This window comes from Carex rostrata, chromosome 18 (genome assembly GCF_964058835.1).
Source record: "Carex rostrata chromosome 18, lpCarRost1.2, whole genome shotgun sequence".
Taxonomy (NCBI): Eukaryota; Viridiplantae; Streptophyta; class Magnoliopsida; order Poales; family Cyperaceae; genus Carex; species Carex rostrata.
The window spans coordinates 5,722,033-5,736,288 of NC_135935.1; the positions used below are offsets into that span (position 1 = coordinate 5,722,033).

Consider the following 14,256-nt stretch of genomic DNA (forward strand, 5'->3'; position numbering starts at 1 on the left):
TTTTAAATTAAAATAGTCGTTATTTGCGTTTAAGTAGAGGTTTGAGTCATTCTATAACGGATGCGATCATACCAGCACTAAAGCACCGGATCCCATCGGAACTCCGCAGTTAAGCGTGCTTGGGCAGGAGTAGTACTAGGATGGGTGACCTCCTGGGAAGTCCCTGTGTTGCATTCCTTTTTATTTTATTTTATTTTTTGTTGCCGCGCGTCGCATCCGCAAATGGCGTAATTCTGTATATGAGCGCACGAGGCGGTTGTCTCGGAGTTTTATCGAATTATGGAATTTTAACTTGTAAATTAAATTAAATTAGTTAGATAATTTATGATGAAATTAAATCGATTTTTAAATTAAAATAGTCGTTATTTGCGTTTAAGTAGAGGTTTGAGTCATTCTATAACGGATGCGATCATACCAGCACTAAAGCACCGGATCCCATCGGAACTCCGCAGTTAAGCGTGCTTGGGCAGGAGTAGTACTAGGATGGGTGACCTCCTGGGAAGTCCCTGTGTTGCATTCCTTTTTATTTTATTTTATTTTTTGTTGCCGCGCGTCGCATCCGCAAATGGCGTAATTCTGTATATGAGCGCACGAGGCGGTTGTCTCGGAGTTTTATCGAATTATGGAATTTTAACTTGTAAATTAAATTAAATTAGTTAGATAATTTATGATGAAATTAAATCGATTTTTAAATTAAAATAGTCGTTATTTGCGTTTAAGTAGAGGTTTGAGTCATTCTATAACGGATGCGATCATACCAGCACTAAAGCACCGGATCCCATCGGAACTCCGCAGTTAAGCGTGCTTGGGCAGGAGTAGTACTAGGATGGGTGACCTCCTGGGAAGTCCCTGTGTTGCATTCCTTTTTATTTTATTTTATTTTTTGTTGCCGCGCGTCGCATCCGCAAATGGCGTAATTCTGTATATGAGCGCACGAGGCGGTTGTCTCGGAGTTTTATCGAATTATGGAATTTTAACTTGTAAATTAAATTAAATTAGTTAGATAATTTATGATGAAATTAAATCGATTTTTAAATTAAAATAGTCGTTATTTGCGTTTAAGTAGAGGTTTGAGTCATTCTATAACGGATGCGATCATACCAGCACTAAAGCACCGGATCCCATCGGAACTCCGCAGTTAAGCGTGCTTGGGCAGGAGTAGTACTAGGATGGGTGACCTCCTGGGAAGTCCCTGTGTTGCATTCCTTTTTATTTTATTTTATTTTTTGTTGCCGCGCGTCGCATCCGCAAATGGCGTAATTCTGTATATGAGCGCACGAGGCGGTTGTCTCGGAGTTTTATCGAATTATGGAATTTTAACTTGTAAATTAAATTAAATTAGTTAGATAATTTATGATGAAATTAAATCGATTTTTAAATTAAAATAGTCGTTATTTGCGTTTAAGTAGAGGTTTGAGTCATTCTATAACGGATGCGATCATACCAGCACTAAAGCACCGGATCCCATCGGAACTCCGCAGTTAAGCGTGCTTGGGCAGGAGTAGTACTAGGATGGGTGACCTCCTGGGAAGTCCCTGTGTTGCATTCCTTTTTATTTTATTTTATTTTTTGTTGCCGCGCGTCGCATCCGCAAATGGCGTAATTCTGTATATGAGCGCACGAGGCGGTTGTCTCGGAGTTTTATCGAATTATGGAATTTTAACTTGTAAATTAAATTAAATTAGTTAGATAATTTATGATGAAATTAAATCGATTTTTAAATTAAAATAGTCGTTATTTGCGTTTAAGTAGAGGTTTGAGTCATTCTATAACGGATGCGATCATACCAGCACTAAAGCACCGGATCCCATCGGAACTCCGCAGTTAAGCGTGCTTGGGCAGGAGTAGTACTAGGATGGGTGACCTCCTGGGAAGTCCCTGTGTTGCATTCCTTTTTATTTTATTTTATTTTTTGTTGCCGCGCGTCGCATCCGCAAATGGCGTAATTCTGTATATGAGCGCACGAGGCGGTTGTCTCGGAGTTTTATCGAATTATGGAATTTTAACTTGTAAATTAAATTAAATTAGTTAGATAATTTATGATGAAATTAAATCGATTTTTAAATTAAAATAGTCGTTATTTGCGTTTAAGTAGAGGTTTGAGTCATTCTATAACGGATGCGATCATACCAGCACTAAAGCACCGGATCCCATCGGAACTCCGCAGTTAAGCGTGCTTGGGCAGGAGTAGTACTAGGATGGGTGACCTCCTGGGAAGTCCCTGTGTTGCATTCCTTTTTATTTTATTTTATTTTTTGTTGCCGCGCGTCGCATCCGCAAATGGCGTAATTCTGTATATGAGCGCACGAGGCGGTTGTCTCGGAGTTTTATCGAATTATGGAATTTTAACTTGTAAATTAAATTAAATTAGTTAGATAATTTATGATGAAATTAAATCGATTTTTAAATTAAAATAGTCGTTATTTGCGTTTAAGTAGAGGTTTGAGTCATTCTATAACGGATGCGATCATACCAGCACTAAAGCACCGGATCCCATCGGAACTCCGCAGTTAAGCGTGCTTGGGCAGGAGTAGTACTAGGATGGGTGACCTCCTGGGAAGTCCCTGTGTTGCATTCCTTTTTATTTTATTTTATTTTTTGTTGCCGCGCGTCGCATCCGCAAATGGCGTAATTCTGTATATGAGCGCACGAGGCGGTTGTCTCGGAGTTTTATCGAATTATGGAATTTTAACTTGTAAATTAAATTAAATTAGTTAGATAATTTATGATGAAATTAAATCGATTTTTAAATTAAAATAGTCGTTATTTGCGTTTAAGTAGAGGTTTGAGTCATTCTATAACGGATGCGATCATACCAGCACTAAAGCACCGGATCCCATCGGAACTCCGCAGTTAAGCGTGCTTGGGCAGGAGTAGTACTAGGATGGGTGACCTCCTGGGAAGTCCCTGTGTTGCATTCCTTTTTATTTTATTTTATTTTTTGTTGCCGCGCGTCGCATCCGCAAATGGCGTAATTCTGTATATGAGCGCACGAGGCGGTTGTCTCGGAGTTTTATCGAATTATGGAATTTTAACTTGTAAATTAAATTAAATTAGTTAGATAATTTATGATGAAATTAAATCGATTTTTAAATTAAAATAGTCGTTATTTGCGTTTAAGTAGAGGTTTGAGTCATTCTATAACGGATGCGATCATACCAGCACTAAAGCACCGGATCCCATCGGAACTCCGCAGTTAAGCGTGCTTGGGCAGGAGTAGTACTAGGATGGGTGACCTCCTGGGAAGTCCCTGTGTTGCATTCCTTTTTATTTTATTTTATTTTTTGTTGCCGCGCGTCGCATCCGCAAATGGCGTAATTCTGTATATGAGCGCACGAGGCGGTTGTCTCGGAGTTTTATCGAATTATGGAATTTTAACTTGTAAATTAAATTAAATTAGTTAGATAATTTATGATGAAATTAAATCGATTTTTAAATTAAAATAGTCGTTATTTGCGTTTAAGTAGAGGTTTGAGTCATTCTATAACGGATGCGATCATACCAGCACTAAAGCACCGGATCCCATCGGAACTCCGCAGTTAAGCGTGCTTGGGCAGGAGTAGTACTAGGATGGGTGACCTCCTGGGAAGTCCCTGTGTTGCATTCCTTTTTATTTTATTTTATTTTTTGTTGCCGCGCGTCGCATCCGCAAATGGCGTAATTCTGTATATGAGCGCACGAGGCGGTTGTCTCGGAGTTTTATCGAATTATGGAATTTTAACTTGTAAATTAAATTAAATTAGTTAGATAATTTATGATGAAATTAAATCGATTTTTAAATTAAAATAGTCGTTATTTGCGTTTAAGTAGAGGTTTGAGTCATTCTATAACGGATGCGATCATACCAGCACTAAAGCACCGGATCCCATCGGAACTCCGCAGTTAAGCGTGCTTGGGCAGGAGTAGTACTAGGATGGGTGACCTCCTGGGAAGTCCCTGTGTTGCATTCCTTTTTATTTTATTTTATTTTTTGTTGCCGCGCGTCGCATCCGCAAATGGCGTAATTCTGTATATGAGCGCACGAGGCGGTTGTCTCGGAGTTTTATCGAATTATGGAATTTTAACTTGTAAATTAAATTAAATTAGTTAGATAATTTATGATGAAATTAAATCGATTTTTAAATTAAAATAGTCGTTATTTGCGTTTAAGTAGAGGTTTGAGTCATTCTATAACGGATGCGATCATACCAGCACTAAAGCACCGGATCCCATCGGAACTCCGCAGTTAAGCGTGCTTGGGCAGGAGTAGTACTAGGATGGGTGACCTCCTGGGAAGTCCCTGTGTTGCATTCCTTTTTATTTTATTTTATTTTTTGTTGCCGCGCGTCGCATCCGCAAATGGCGTAATTCTGTATATGAGCGCACGAGGCGGTTGTCTCGGAGTTTTATCGAATTATGGAATTTTAACTTGTAAATTAAATTAAATTAGTTAGATAATTTATGATGAAATTAAATCGATTTTTAAATTAAAATAGTCGTTATTTGCGTTTAAGTAGAGGTTTGAGTCATTCTATAACGGATGCGATCATACCAGCACTAAAGCACCGGATCCCATCGGAACTCCGCAGTTAAGCGTGCTTGGGCAGGAGTAGTACTAGGATGGGTGACCTCCTGGGAAGTCCCTGTGTTGCATTCCTTTTTATTTTATTTTATTTTTTGTTGCCGCGCGTCGCATCCGCAAATGGCGTAATTCTGTATATGAGCGCACGAGGCGGTTGTCTCGGAGTTTTATCGAATTATGGAATTTTAACTTGTAAATTAAATTAAATTAGTTAGATAATTTATGATGAAATTAAATCGATTTTTAAATTAAAATAGTCGTTATTTGCGTTTAAGTAGAGGTTTGAGTCATTCTATAACGGATGCGATCATACCAGCACTAAAGCACCGGATCCCATCGGAACTCCGCAGTTAAGCGTGCTTGGGCAGGAGTAGTACTAGGATGGGTGACCTCCTGGGAAGTCCCTGTGTTGCATTCCTTTTTATTTTATTTTATTTTTTGTTGCCGCGCGTCGCATCCGCAAATGGCGTAATTCTGTATATGAGCGCACGAGGCGGTTGTCTCGGAGTTTTATCGAATTATGGAATTTTAACTTGTAAATTAAATTAAATTAGTTAGATAATTTATGATGAAATTAAATCGATTTTTAAATTAAAATAGTCGTTATTTGCGTTTAAGTAGAGGTTTGAGTCATTCTATAACGGATGCGATCATACCAGCACTAAAGCACCGGATCCCATCGGAACTCCGCAGTTAAGCGTGCTTGGGCAGGAGTAGTACTAGGATGGGTGACCTCCTGGGAAGTCCCTGTGTTGCATTCCTTTTTATTTTATTTTATTTTTTGTTGCCGCGCGTCGCATCCGCAAATGGCGTAATTCTGTATATGAGCGCACGAGGCGGTTGTCTCGGAGTTTTATCGAATTATGGAATTTTAACTTGTAAATTAAATTAAATTAGTTAGATAATTTATGATGAAATTAAATCGATTTTTAAATTAAAATAGTCGTTATTTGCGTTTAAGTAGAGGTTTGAGTCATTCTATAACGGATGCGATCATACCAGCACTAAAGCACCGGATCCCATCGGAACTCCGCAGTTAAGCGTGCTTGGGCAGGAGTAGTACTAGGATGGGTGACCTCCTGGGAAGTCCCTGTGTTGCATTCCTTTTTATTTTATTTTATTTTTTGTTGCCGCGCGTCGCATCCGCAAATGGCGTAATTCTGTATATGAGCGCACGAGGCGGTTGTCTCGGAGTTTTATCGAATTATGGAATTTTAACTTGTAAATTAAATTAAATTAGTTAGATAATTTATGATGAAATTAAATCGATTTTTAAATTAAAATAGTCGTTATTTGCGTTTAAGTAGAGGTTTGAGTCATTCTATAACGGATGCGATCATACCAGCACTAAAGCACCGGATCCCATCGGAACTCCGCAGTTAAGCGTGCTTGGGCAGGAGTAGTACTAGGATGGGTGACCTCCTGGGAAGTCCCTGTGTTGCATTCCTTTTTATTTTATTTTATTTTTTGTTGCCGCGCGTCGCATCCGCAAATGGCGTAATTCTGTATATGAGCGCACGAGGCGGTTGTCTCGGAGTTTTATCGAATTATGGAATTTTAACTTGTAAATTAAATTAAATTAGTTAGATAATTTATGATGAAATTAAATCGATTTTTAAATTAAAATAGTCGTTATTTGCGTTTAAGTAGAGGTTTGAGTCATTCTATAACGGATGCGATCATACCAGCACTAAAGCACCGGATCCCATCGGAACTCCGCAGTTAAGCGTGCTTGGGCAGGAGTAGTACTAGGATGGGTGACCTCCTGGGAAGTCCCTGTGTTGCATTCCTTTTTATTTTATTTTATTTTTTGTTGCCGCGCGTCGCATCCGCAAATGGCGTAATTCTGTATATGAGCGCACGAGGCGGTTGTCTCGGAGTTTTATCGAATTATGGAATTTTAACTTGTAAATTAAATTAAATTAGTTAGATAATTTATGATGAAATTAAATCGATTTTTAAATTAAAATAGTCGTTATTTGCGTTTAAGTAGAGGTTTGAGTCATTCTATAACGGATGCGATCATACCAGCACTAAAGCACCGGATCCCATCGGAACTCCGCAGTTAAGCGTGCTTGGGCAGGAGTAGTACTAGGATGGGTGACCTCCTGGGAAGTCCCTGTGTTGCATTCCTTTTTATTTTATTTTATTTTTTGTTGCCGCGCGTCGCATCCGCAAATGGCGTAATTCTGTATATGAGCGCACGAGGCGGTTGTCTCGGAGTTTTATCGAATTATGGAATTTTAACTTGTAAATTAAATTAAATTAGTTAGATAATTTATGATGAAATTAAATCGATTTTTAAATTAAAATAGTCGTTATTTGCGTTTAAGTAGAGGTTTGAGTCATTCTATAACGGATGCGATCATACCAGCACTAAAGCACCGGATCCCATCGGAACTCCGCAGTTAAGCGTGCTTGGGCAGGAGTAGTACTAGGATGGGTGACCTCCTGGGAAGTCCCTGTGTTGCATTCCTTTTTATTTTATTTTATTTTTTGTTGCCGCGCGTCGCATCCGCAAATGGCGTAATTCTGTATATGAGCGCACGAGGCGGTTGTCTCGGAGTTTTATCGAATTATGGAATTTTAACTTGTAAATTAAATTAAATTAGTTAGATAATTTATGATGAAATTAAATCGATTTTTAAATTAAAATAGTCGTTATTTGCGTTTAAGTAGAGGTTTGAGTCATTCTATAACGGATGCGATCATACCAGCACTAAAGCACCGGATCCCATCGGAACTCCGCAGTTAAGCGTGCTTGGGCAGGAGTAGTACTAGGATGGGTGACCTCCTGGGAAGTCCCTGTGTTGCATTCCTTTTTATTTTATTTTATTTTTTGTTGCCGCGCGTCGCATCCGCAAATGGCGTAATTCTGTATATGAGCGCACGAGGCGGTTGTCTCGGAGTTTTATCGAATTATGGAATTTTAACTTGTAAATTAAATTAAATTAGTTAGATAATTTATGATGAAATTAAATCGATTTTTAAATTAAAATAGTCGTTATTTGCGTTTAAGTAGAGGTTTGAGTCATTCTATAACGGATGCGATCATACCAGCACTAAAGCACCGGATCCCATCGGAACTCCGCAGTTAAGCGTGCTTGGGCAGGAGTAGTACTAGGATGGGTGACCTCCTGGGAAGTCCCTGTGTTGCATTCCTTTTTATTTTATTTTATTTTTTGTTGCCGCGCGTCGCATCCGCAAATGGCGTAATTCTGTATATGAGCGCACGAGGCGGTTGTCTCGGAGTTTTATCGAATTATGGAATTTTAACTTGTAAATTAAATTAAATTAGTTAGATAATTTATGATGAAATTAAATCGATTTTTAAATTAAAATAGTCGTTATTTGCGTTTAAGTAGAGGTTTGAGTCATTCTATAACGGATGCGATCATACCAGCACTAAAGCACCGGATCCCATCGGAACTCCGCAGTTAAGCGTGCTTGGGCAGGAGTAGTACTAGGATGGGTGACCTCCTGGGAAGTCCCTGTGTTGCATTCCTTTTTATTTTATTTTATTTTTTGTTGCCGCGCGTCGCATCCGCAAATGGCGTAATTCTGTATATGAGCGCACGAGGCGGTTGTCTCGGAGTTTTATCGAATTATGGAATTTTAACTTGTAAATTAAATTAAATTAGTTAGATAATTTATGATGAAATTAAATCGATTTTTAAATTAAAATAGTCGTTATTTGCGTTTAAGTAGAGGTTTGAGTCATTCTATAACGGATGCGATCATACCAGCACTAAAGCACCGGATCCCATCGGAACTCCGCAGTTAAGCGTGCTTGGGCAGGAGTAGTACTAGGATGGGTGACCTCCTGGGAAGTCCCTGTGTTGCATTCCTTTTTATTTTATTTTATTTTTTGTTGCCGCGCGTCGCATCCGCAAATGGCGTAATTCTGTATATGAGCGCACGAGGCGGTTGTCTCGGAGTTTTATCGAATTATGGAATTTTAACTTGTAAATTAAATTAAATTAGTTAGATAATTTATGATGAAATTAAATCGATTTTTAAATTAAAATAGTCGTTATTTGCGTTTAAGTAGAGGTTTGAGTCATTCTATAACGGATGCGATCATACCAGCACTAAAGCACCGGATCCCATCGGAACTCCGCAGTTAAGCGTGCTTGGGCAGGAGTAGTACTAGGATGGGTGACCTCCTGGGAAGTCCCTGTGTTGCATTCCTTTTTATTTTATTTTATTTTTTGTTGCCGCGCGTCGCATCCGCAAATGGCGTAATTCTGTATATGAGCGCACGAGGCGGTTGTCTCGGAGTTTTATCGAATTATGGAATTTTAACTTGTAAATTAAATTAAATTAGTTAGATAATTTATGATGAAATTAAATCGATTTTTAAATTAAAATAGTCGTTATTTGCGTTTAAGTAGAGGTTTGAGTCATTCTATAACGGATGCGATCATACCAGCACTAAAGCACCGGATCCCATCGGAACTCCGCAGTTAAGCGTGCTTGGGCAGGAGTAGTACTAGGATGGGTGACCTCCTGGGAAGTCCCTGTGTTGCATTCCTTTTTATTTTATTTTATTTTTTGTTGCCGCGCGTCGCATCCGCAAATGGCGTAATTCTGTATATGAGCGCACGAGGCGGTTGTCTCGGAGTTTTATCGAATTATGGAATTTTAACTTGTAAATTAAATTAAATTAGTTAGATAATTTATGATGAAATTAAATCGATTTTTAAATTAAAATAGTCGTTATTTGCGTTTAAGTAGAGGTTTGAGTCATTCTATAACGGATGCGATCATACCAGCACTAAAGCACCGGATCCCATCGGAACTCCGCAGTTAAGCGTGCTTGGGCAGGAGTAGTACTAGGATGGGTGACCTCCTGGGAAGTCCCTGTGTTGCATTCCTTTTTATTTTATTTTATTTTTTGTTGCCGCGCGTCGCATCCGCAAATGGCGTAATTCTGTATATGAGCGCACGAGGCGGTTGTCTCGGAGTTTTATCGAATTATGGAATTTTAACTTGTAAATTAAATTAAATTAGTTAGATAATTTATGATGAAATTAAATCGATTTTTAAATTAAAATAGTCGTTATTTGCGTTTAAGTAGAGGTTTGAGTCATTCTATAACGGATGCGATCATACCAGCACTAAAGCACCGGATCCCATCGGAACTCCGCAGTTAAGCGTGCTTGGGCAGGAGTAGTACTAGGATGGGTGACCTCCTGGGAAGTCCCTGTGTTGCATTCCTTTTTATTTTATTTTATTTTTTGTTGCCGCGCGTCGCATCCGCAAATGGCGTAATTCTGTATATGAGCGCACGAGGCGGTTGTCTCGGAGTTTTATCGAATTATGGAATTTTAACTTGTAAATTAAATTAAATTAGTTAGATAATTTATGATGAAATTAAATCGATTTTTAAATTAAAATAGTCGTTATTTGCGTTTAAGTAGAGGTTTGAGTCATTCTATAACGGATGCGATCATACCAGCACTAAAGCACCGGATCCCATCGGAACTCCGCAGTTAAGCGTGCTTGGGCAGGAGTAGTACTAGGATGGGTGACCTCCTGGGAAGTCCCTGTGTTGCATTCCTTTTTATTTTATTTTATTTTTTGTTGCCGCGCGTCGCATCCGCAAATGGCGTAATTCTGTATATGAGCGCACGAGGCGGTTGTCTCGGAGTTTTATCGAATTATGGAATTTTAACTTGTAAATTAAATTAAATTAGTTAGATAATTTATGATGAAATTAAATCGATTTTTAAATTAAAATAGTCGTTATTTGCGTTTAAGTAGAGGTTTGAGTCATTCTATAACGGATGCGATCATACCAGCACTAAAGCACCGGATCCCATCGGAACTCCGCAGTTAAGCGTGCTTGGGCAGGAGTAGTACTAGGATGGGTGACCTCCTGGGAAGTCCCTGTGTTGCATTCCTTTTTATTTTATTTTATTTTTTGTTGCCGCGCGTCGCATCCGCAAATGGCGTAATTCTGTATATGAGCGCACGAGGCGGTTGTCTCGGAGTTTTATCGAATTATGGAATTTTAACTTGTAAATTAAATTAAATTAGTTAGATAATTTATGATGAAATTAAATCGATTTTTAAATTAAAATAGTCGTTATTTGCGTTTAAGTAGAGGTTTGAGTCATTCTATAACGGATGCGATCATACCAGCACTAAAGCACCGGATCCCATCGGAACTCCGCAGTTAAGCGTGCTTGGGCAGGAGTAGTACTAGGATGGGTGACCTCCTGGGAAGTCCCTGTGTTGCATTCCTTTTTATTTTATTTTATTTTTTGTTGCCGCGCGTCGCATCCGCAAATGGCGTAATTCTGTATATGAGCGCACGAGGCGGTTGTCTCGGAGTTTTATCGAATTATGGAATTTTAACTTGTAAATTAAATTAAATTAGTTAGATAATTTATGATGAAATTAAATCGATTTTTAAATTAAAATAGTCGTTATTTGCGTTTAAGTAGAGGTTTGAGTCATTCTATAACGGATGCGATCATACCAGCACTAAAGCACCGGATCCCATCGGAACTCCGCAGTTAAGCGTGCTTGGGCAGGAGTAGTACTAGGATGGGTGACCTCCTGGGAAGTCCCTGTGTTGCATTCCTTTTTATTTTATTTTATTTTTTGTTGCCGCGCGTCGCATCCGCAAATGGCGTAATTCTGTATATGAGCGCACGAGGCGGTTGTCTCGGAGTTTATCGAATTATGGAATTTTAACTTGTAAATTAAATTAAATTAGTTAGATAATTTATGATGAAATTAAATCGATTTTTAAATTAAAATAGTCGTTATTTGCGTTTAAGTAGAGGTTTGAGTCATTCTATAACGGATGCGATCATACCAGCACTAAAGCACCGGATCCCATCGGAACTCCGCAGTTAAGCGTGCTTGGGCAGGAGTAGTACTAGGATGGGTGACCTCCTGGGAAGTCCCTGTGTTGCATTCCTTTTTATTTTATTTTATTTTTTGTTGCCGCGCGTCGCATCCGCAAATGGCGTAATTCTGTATATGAGCGCACGAGGCGGTTGTCTCGGAGTTTTATCGAATTATGGAATTTTAACTTGTAAATTAAATTAAATTAGTTAGATAATTTATGATGAAATTAAATCGATTTTTAAATTAAAATAGTCGTTATTTGCGTTTAAGTAGAGGTTTGAGTCATTCTATAACGGATGCGATCATACCAGCACTAAAGCACCGGATCCCATCGGAACTCCGCAGTTAAGCGTGCTTGGGCAGGAGTAGTACTAGGATGGGTGACCTCCTGGGAAGTCCCTGTGTTGCATTCCTTTTTATTTTATTTTATTTTTTGTTGCCGCGCGTCGCATCCGCAAATGGCGTAATTCTGTATATGAGCGCACGAGGCGGTTGTCTCGGAGTTTTATCGAATTATGGAATTTTAACTTGTAAATTAAATTAAATTAGTTAGATAATTTATGATGAAATTAAATCGATTTTTAAATTAAAATAGTCGTTATTTGCGTTTAAGTAGAGGTTTGAGTCATTCTATAACGGATGCGATCATACCAGCACTAAAGCACCGGATCCCATCGGAACTCCGCAGTTAAGCGTGCTTGGGCAGGAGTAGTACTAGGATGGGTGACCTCCTGGGAAGTCCCTGTGTTGCATTCCTTTTTATTTTATTTTATTTTTGTTGCCGCGCGTCGCATCCGCAAATGGCGTAATTCTGTATATGAGCGCACGAGGCGGTTGTCTCGGAGTTTTATCGAATTATGGAATTTTAACTTGTAAATTAAATTAAATTAGTTAGATAATTTATGATGAAATTAAATCGATTTTTAAATTAAAATAGTCGTTATTTGCGTTTAAGTAGAGGTTTGAGTCATTCTATAACGGATGCGATCATACCAGCACTAAAGCACCGGATCCCATCGGAACTCCGCAGTTAAGCGTGCTTGGGCAGGAGTAGTACTAGGATGGGTGACCTCCTGGGAAGTCCCTGTGTTGCATTCCTTTTTATTTTATTTTATTTTTTGTTGCCGCGCGTCGCATCCGCAAATGGCGTAATTCTGTATATGAGCGCACGAGGCGGTTGTCTCGGAGTTTTATCGAATTATGGAATTTTAACTTGTAAATTAAATTAAATTAGTTAGATAATTTATGATGAAATTAAATCGATTTTTAAATTAAAATAGTCGTTATTTGCGTTTAAGTAGAGGTTTGAGTCATTCTATAACGGATGCGATCATACCAGCACTAAAGCACCGGATCCCATCGGAACTCCGCAGTTAAGCGTGCTTGGGCAGGAGTAGTACTAGGATGGGTGACCTCCTGGGAAGTCCCTGTGTTGCATTCCTTTTTATTTTATTTTATTTTTTGTTGCCGCGCGTCGCATCCGCAAATGGCGTAATTCTGTATATGAGCGCACGAGGCGGTTGTCTCGGAGTTTTATCGAATTATGGAATTTTAACTTGTAAATTAAATTAAATTAGTTAGATAATTTATGATGAAATTAAATCGATTTTTAAATTAAAATAGTCGTTATTTGCGTTTAAGTAGAGTTTGAGTCATTCTATAACGGATGCGATCATACCAGCACTAAAGCACCGGATCCCATCGGAACTCCGCAGTTAAGCGTGCTTGGGCAGGAGTAGTACTAGGATGGGTGACCTCCTGGGAAGTCCCTGTGTTGCATTCCTTTTTATTTTATTTTATTTTTTGTTGCCGCGCGTCGCATCCGCAAATGGCGTAATTCTGTATATGAGCGCACGAGGCGGTTGTCTCGGAGTTTTATCGAATTATGGAATTTTAACTTGTAAATTAAATTAAATTAGTTAGATAATTTATGATGAAATTAAATCGATTTTTAAATTAAAATAGTCGTTATTTGCGTTTAAGTAGAGGTTTGAGTCATTCTATAACGGATGCGATCATACCAGCACTAAGCACCGGATCCCATCGGAACTCCGCAGTTAAGCGTGCTTGGGCAGGAGTAGTACTAGGATGGGTGACCTCCTGGGAAGTCCCTGTGTTGCATTCCTTTTTATTTTATTTTAATTTTTGTTGCCGCGCGTCGCATCCGCAAATGGCGTAATTCTGTATATGAGCGCACGAGGCGGTTGTCTCGGAGTTTTATCGAATTATGGAATTTTAACTTGTAAATTAAATTAAATTAGTTAGATAATTTATGATGAAATTAAATCGATTTTTAAATTAAAATAGTCGTTATTTGCGTTTAAGTAGAGGTTTGAGTCATTCTATAACGGATGCGATCATACCAGCACTAAAGCACCGGATCCCATCGGAACTCCGCAGTTAAGCGTGCTTGGGCAGGAGTAGTACTAGGATGGGTGACCTCCTGGGAAGTCCCTGTGTTGCATTCCTTTTTATTTTATTTTAATACTCGAGTGCCGCGCGTCGCATCCGCAAATGGCGTACTTCTGTATCATGAGCGCACGAGGCGGTTGTCTCGAGTTTTTATCGAATTATGGAATTTAACTGTAAATTAAATTAAAATTAGTTAGATAATTTATGAAGAAAATAAATCGATTTTAAATAAATAGTCGTTATTTGCGTTTAAGTAGAGGTTTGAGTCATTCTCACTAACAGGATATCGATCGATACCAGCACCTAAAGCACCGGATCCCATCGAACTCCGCAGTTAAGCGTGCTTGGGGCAGAGTATTACTAGATGTGTGACCTCCTGGAAGTCCCTGTGTATTGCAATTCCTTTTTATTTTAATTTA

General features: G+C 38.8%; 41 non-coding genes across 41 annotated transcripts; all 41 read left to right on the forward strand.

Annotated features, from left to right (window-relative positions):
• Positions 1–58: 58 nt before the first annotated feature.
• Positions 59–177, forward strand: LOC144570901 (5S ribosomal RNA). The gene has a single exon (XR_013517122.1). It is a non-coding gene; the product is annotated as a 5S ribosomal RNA (ribosomal RNA).
• A 224-nt stretch (positions 178–401) lies between these two features.
• Positions 402–520, forward strand: LOC144570912 (5S ribosomal RNA). Its single transcript, XR_013517135.1, has one exon. It is a non-coding gene; the product is annotated as a 5S ribosomal RNA (ribosomal RNA).
• Positions 521–744: 224 nt separating this feature from the next.
• On the forward strand, positions 745–863 carry LOC144570924 (5S ribosomal RNA). The gene has a single exon (XR_013517146.1). It is a non-coding gene; the product is annotated as a 5S ribosomal RNA (ribosomal RNA).
• A 224-nt stretch (positions 864–1,087) lies between these two features.
• Positions 1,088–1,206, forward strand: LOC144570936 (5S ribosomal RNA). Its single transcript, XR_013517157.1, has one exon. It is a non-coding gene; the product is annotated as a 5S ribosomal RNA (ribosomal RNA).
• Positions 1,207–1,430: 224 nt separating this feature from the next.
• LOC144570947 (5S ribosomal RNA) lies at positions 1,431–1,549 on the forward strand. Its single transcript, XR_013517168.1, has one exon. It is a non-coding gene; the product is annotated as a 5S ribosomal RNA (ribosomal RNA).
• A 224-nt stretch (positions 1,550–1,773) lies between these two features.
• On the forward strand, positions 1,774–1,892 carry LOC144570960 (5S ribosomal RNA). The gene has a single exon (XR_013517180.1). It is a non-coding gene; the product is annotated as a 5S ribosomal RNA (ribosomal RNA).
• Positions 1,893–2,116: 224 nt separating this feature from the next.
• LOC144570971 (5S ribosomal RNA) lies at positions 2,117–2,235 on the forward strand. Its single transcript, XR_013517191.1, has one exon. It is a non-coding gene; the product is annotated as a 5S ribosomal RNA (ribosomal RNA).
• Positions 2,236–2,459: 224 nt separating this feature from the next.
• On the forward strand, positions 2,460–2,578 carry LOC144570983 (5S ribosomal RNA). The gene has a single exon (XR_013517202.1). It is a non-coding gene; the product is annotated as a 5S ribosomal RNA (ribosomal RNA).
• A 224-nt stretch (positions 2,579–2,802) lies between these two features.
• Positions 2,803–2,921, forward strand: LOC144570995 (5S ribosomal RNA). The gene has a single exon (XR_013517213.1). It is a non-coding gene; the product is annotated as a 5S ribosomal RNA (ribosomal RNA).
• A 224-nt stretch (positions 2,922–3,145) lies between these two features.
• Positions 3,146–3,264, forward strand: LOC144571006 (5S ribosomal RNA). Its single transcript, XR_013517224.1, has one exon. It is a non-coding gene; the product is annotated as a 5S ribosomal RNA (ribosomal RNA).
• Positions 3,265–3,488: 224 nt separating this feature from the next.
• LOC144571019 (5S ribosomal RNA) lies at positions 3,489–3,607 on the forward strand. Its single transcript, XR_013517236.1, has one exon. It is a non-coding gene; the product is annotated as a 5S ribosomal RNA (ribosomal RNA).
• Positions 3,608–3,831: 224 nt separating this feature from the next.
• LOC144571031 (5S ribosomal RNA) lies at positions 3,832–3,950 on the forward strand. The gene has a single exon (XR_013517248.1). It is a non-coding gene; the product is annotated as a 5S ribosomal RNA (ribosomal RNA).
• A 224-nt stretch (positions 3,951–4,174) lies between these two features.
• On the forward strand, positions 4,175–4,293 carry LOC144571043 (5S ribosomal RNA). Its single transcript, XR_013517259.1, has one exon. It is a non-coding gene; the product is annotated as a 5S ribosomal RNA (ribosomal RNA).
• A 224-nt stretch (positions 4,294–4,517) lies between these two features.
• Positions 4,518–4,636, forward strand: LOC144571055 (5S ribosomal RNA). Its single transcript, XR_013517271.1, has one exon. It is a non-coding gene; the product is annotated as a 5S ribosomal RNA (ribosomal RNA).
• A 224-nt stretch (positions 4,637–4,860) lies between these two features.
• LOC144571067 (5S ribosomal RNA) lies at positions 4,861–4,979 on the forward strand. Its single transcript, XR_013517283.1, has one exon. It is a non-coding gene; the product is annotated as a 5S ribosomal RNA (ribosomal RNA).
• Positions 4,980–5,203: 224 nt separating this feature from the next.
• Positions 5,204–5,322, forward strand: LOC144571079 (5S ribosomal RNA). The gene has a single exon (XR_013517295.1). It is a non-coding gene; the product is annotated as a 5S ribosomal RNA (ribosomal RNA).
• Positions 5,323–5,546: 224 nt separating this feature from the next.
• LOC144571091 (5S ribosomal RNA) lies at positions 5,547–5,665 on the forward strand. Its single transcript, XR_013517306.1, has one exon. It is a non-coding gene; the product is annotated as a 5S ribosomal RNA (ribosomal RNA).
• A 224-nt stretch (positions 5,666–5,889) lies between these two features.
• On the forward strand, positions 5,890–6,008 carry LOC144571102 (5S ribosomal RNA). The gene has a single exon (XR_013517317.1). It is a non-coding gene; the product is annotated as a 5S ribosomal RNA (ribosomal RNA).
• A 224-nt stretch (positions 6,009–6,232) lies between these two features.
• On the forward strand, positions 6,233–6,351 carry LOC144571113 (5S ribosomal RNA). Its single transcript, XR_013517328.1, has one exon. It is a non-coding gene; the product is annotated as a 5S ribosomal RNA (ribosomal RNA).
• A 224-nt stretch (positions 6,352–6,575) lies between these two features.
• Positions 6,576–6,694, forward strand: LOC144571125 (5S ribosomal RNA). Its single transcript, XR_013517339.1, has one exon. It is a non-coding gene; the product is annotated as a 5S ribosomal RNA (ribosomal RNA).
• Positions 6,695–6,918: 224 nt separating this feature from the next.
• LOC144571137 (5S ribosomal RNA) lies at positions 6,919–7,037 on the forward strand. Its single transcript, XR_013517350.1, has one exon. It is a non-coding gene; the product is annotated as a 5S ribosomal RNA (ribosomal RNA).
• Positions 7,038–7,261: 224 nt separating this feature from the next.
• Positions 7,262–7,380, forward strand: LOC144571149 (5S ribosomal RNA). Its single transcript, XR_013517361.1, has one exon. It is a non-coding gene; the product is annotated as a 5S ribosomal RNA (ribosomal RNA).
• Positions 7,381–7,604: 224 nt separating this feature from the next.
• On the forward strand, positions 7,605–7,723 carry LOC144571160 (5S ribosomal RNA). The gene has a single exon (XR_013517372.1). It is a non-coding gene; the product is annotated as a 5S ribosomal RNA (ribosomal RNA).
• Positions 7,724–7,947: 224 nt separating this feature from the next.
• LOC144571173 (5S ribosomal RNA) lies at positions 7,948–8,066 on the forward strand. Its single transcript, XR_013517383.1, has one exon. It is a non-coding gene; the product is annotated as a 5S ribosomal RNA (ribosomal RNA).
• A 224-nt stretch (positions 8,067–8,290) lies between these two features.
• LOC144571185 (5S ribosomal RNA) lies at positions 8,291–8,409 on the forward strand. Its single transcript, XR_013517394.1, has one exon. It is a non-coding gene; the product is annotated as a 5S ribosomal RNA (ribosomal RNA).
• Positions 8,410–8,633: 224 nt separating this feature from the next.
• LOC144571198 (5S ribosomal RNA) lies at positions 8,634–8,752 on the forward strand. The gene has a single exon (XR_013517406.1). It is a non-coding gene; the product is annotated as a 5S ribosomal RNA (ribosomal RNA).
• Positions 8,753–8,976: 224 nt separating this feature from the next.
• LOC144571209 (5S ribosomal RNA) lies at positions 8,977–9,095 on the forward strand. Its single transcript, XR_013517417.1, has one exon. It is a non-coding gene; the product is annotated as a 5S ribosomal RNA (ribosomal RNA).
• Positions 9,096–9,319: 224 nt separating this feature from the next.
• On the forward strand, positions 9,320–9,438 carry LOC144571221 (5S ribosomal RNA). Its single transcript, XR_013517429.1, has one exon. It is a non-coding gene; the product is annotated as a 5S ribosomal RNA (ribosomal RNA).
• Positions 9,439–9,662: 224 nt separating this feature from the next.
• On the forward strand, positions 9,663–9,781 carry LOC144571233 (5S ribosomal RNA). Its single transcript, XR_013517440.1, has one exon. It is a non-coding gene; the product is annotated as a 5S ribosomal RNA (ribosomal RNA).
• Positions 9,782–10,005: 224 nt separating this feature from the next.
• LOC144571244 (5S ribosomal RNA) lies at positions 10,006–10,124 on the forward strand. The gene has a single exon (XR_013517451.1). It is a non-coding gene; the product is annotated as a 5S ribosomal RNA (ribosomal RNA).
• A 224-nt stretch (positions 10,125–10,348) lies between these two features.
• Positions 10,349–10,467, forward strand: LOC144569912 (5S ribosomal RNA). The gene has a single exon (XR_013516187.1). It is a non-coding gene; the product is annotated as a 5S ribosomal RNA (ribosomal RNA).
• Positions 10,468–10,691: 224 nt separating this feature from the next.
• LOC144569923 (5S ribosomal RNA) lies at positions 10,692–10,810 on the forward strand. Its single transcript, XR_013516198.1, has one exon. It is a non-coding gene; the product is annotated as a 5S ribosomal RNA (ribosomal RNA).
• Positions 10,811–11,034: 224 nt separating this feature from the next.
• On the forward strand, positions 11,035–11,153 carry LOC144569934 (5S ribosomal RNA). Its single transcript, XR_013516209.1, has one exon. It is a non-coding gene; the product is annotated as a 5S ribosomal RNA (ribosomal RNA).
• Positions 11,154–11,376: 223 nt separating this feature from the next.
• Positions 11,377–11,495, forward strand: LOC144569945 (5S ribosomal RNA). The gene has a single exon (XR_013516220.1). It is a non-coding gene; the product is annotated as a 5S ribosomal RNA (ribosomal RNA).
• Positions 11,496–11,719: 224 nt separating this feature from the next.
• On the forward strand, positions 11,720–11,838 carry LOC144569957 (5S ribosomal RNA). Its single transcript, XR_013516231.1, has one exon. It is a non-coding gene; the product is annotated as a 5S ribosomal RNA (ribosomal RNA).
• Positions 11,839–12,062: 224 nt separating this feature from the next.
• Positions 12,063–12,181, forward strand: LOC144569969 (5S ribosomal RNA). Its single transcript, XR_013516244.1, has one exon. It is a non-coding gene; the product is annotated as a 5S ribosomal RNA (ribosomal RNA).
• A 223-nt stretch (positions 12,182–12,404) lies between these two features.
• On the forward strand, positions 12,405–12,523 carry LOC144569980 (5S ribosomal RNA). The gene has a single exon (XR_013516255.1). It is a non-coding gene; the product is annotated as a 5S ribosomal RNA (ribosomal RNA).
• A 224-nt stretch (positions 12,524–12,747) lies between these two features.
• LOC144569991 (5S ribosomal RNA) lies at positions 12,748–12,866 on the forward strand. The gene has a single exon (XR_013516266.1). It is a non-coding gene; the product is annotated as a 5S ribosomal RNA (ribosomal RNA).
• A 223-nt stretch (positions 12,867–13,089) lies between these two features.
• On the forward strand, positions 13,090–13,208 carry LOC144570002 (5S ribosomal RNA). Its single transcript, XR_013516277.1, has one exon. It is a non-coding gene; the product is annotated as a 5S ribosomal RNA (ribosomal RNA).
• Positions 13,209–13,432: 224 nt separating this feature from the next.
• Positions 13,433–13,550, forward strand: LOC144570731 (5S ribosomal RNA). The gene has a single exon (XR_013516985.1). It is a non-coding gene; the product is annotated as a 5S ribosomal RNA (ribosomal RNA).
• Positions 13,551–13,774: 224 nt separating this feature from the next.
• On the forward strand, positions 13,775–13,893 carry LOC144570013 (5S ribosomal RNA). Its single transcript, XR_013516288.1, has one exon. It is a non-coding gene; the product is annotated as a 5S ribosomal RNA (ribosomal RNA).
• The last annotated feature ends 363 nt before the right edge of the window (positions 13,894–14,256 follow it).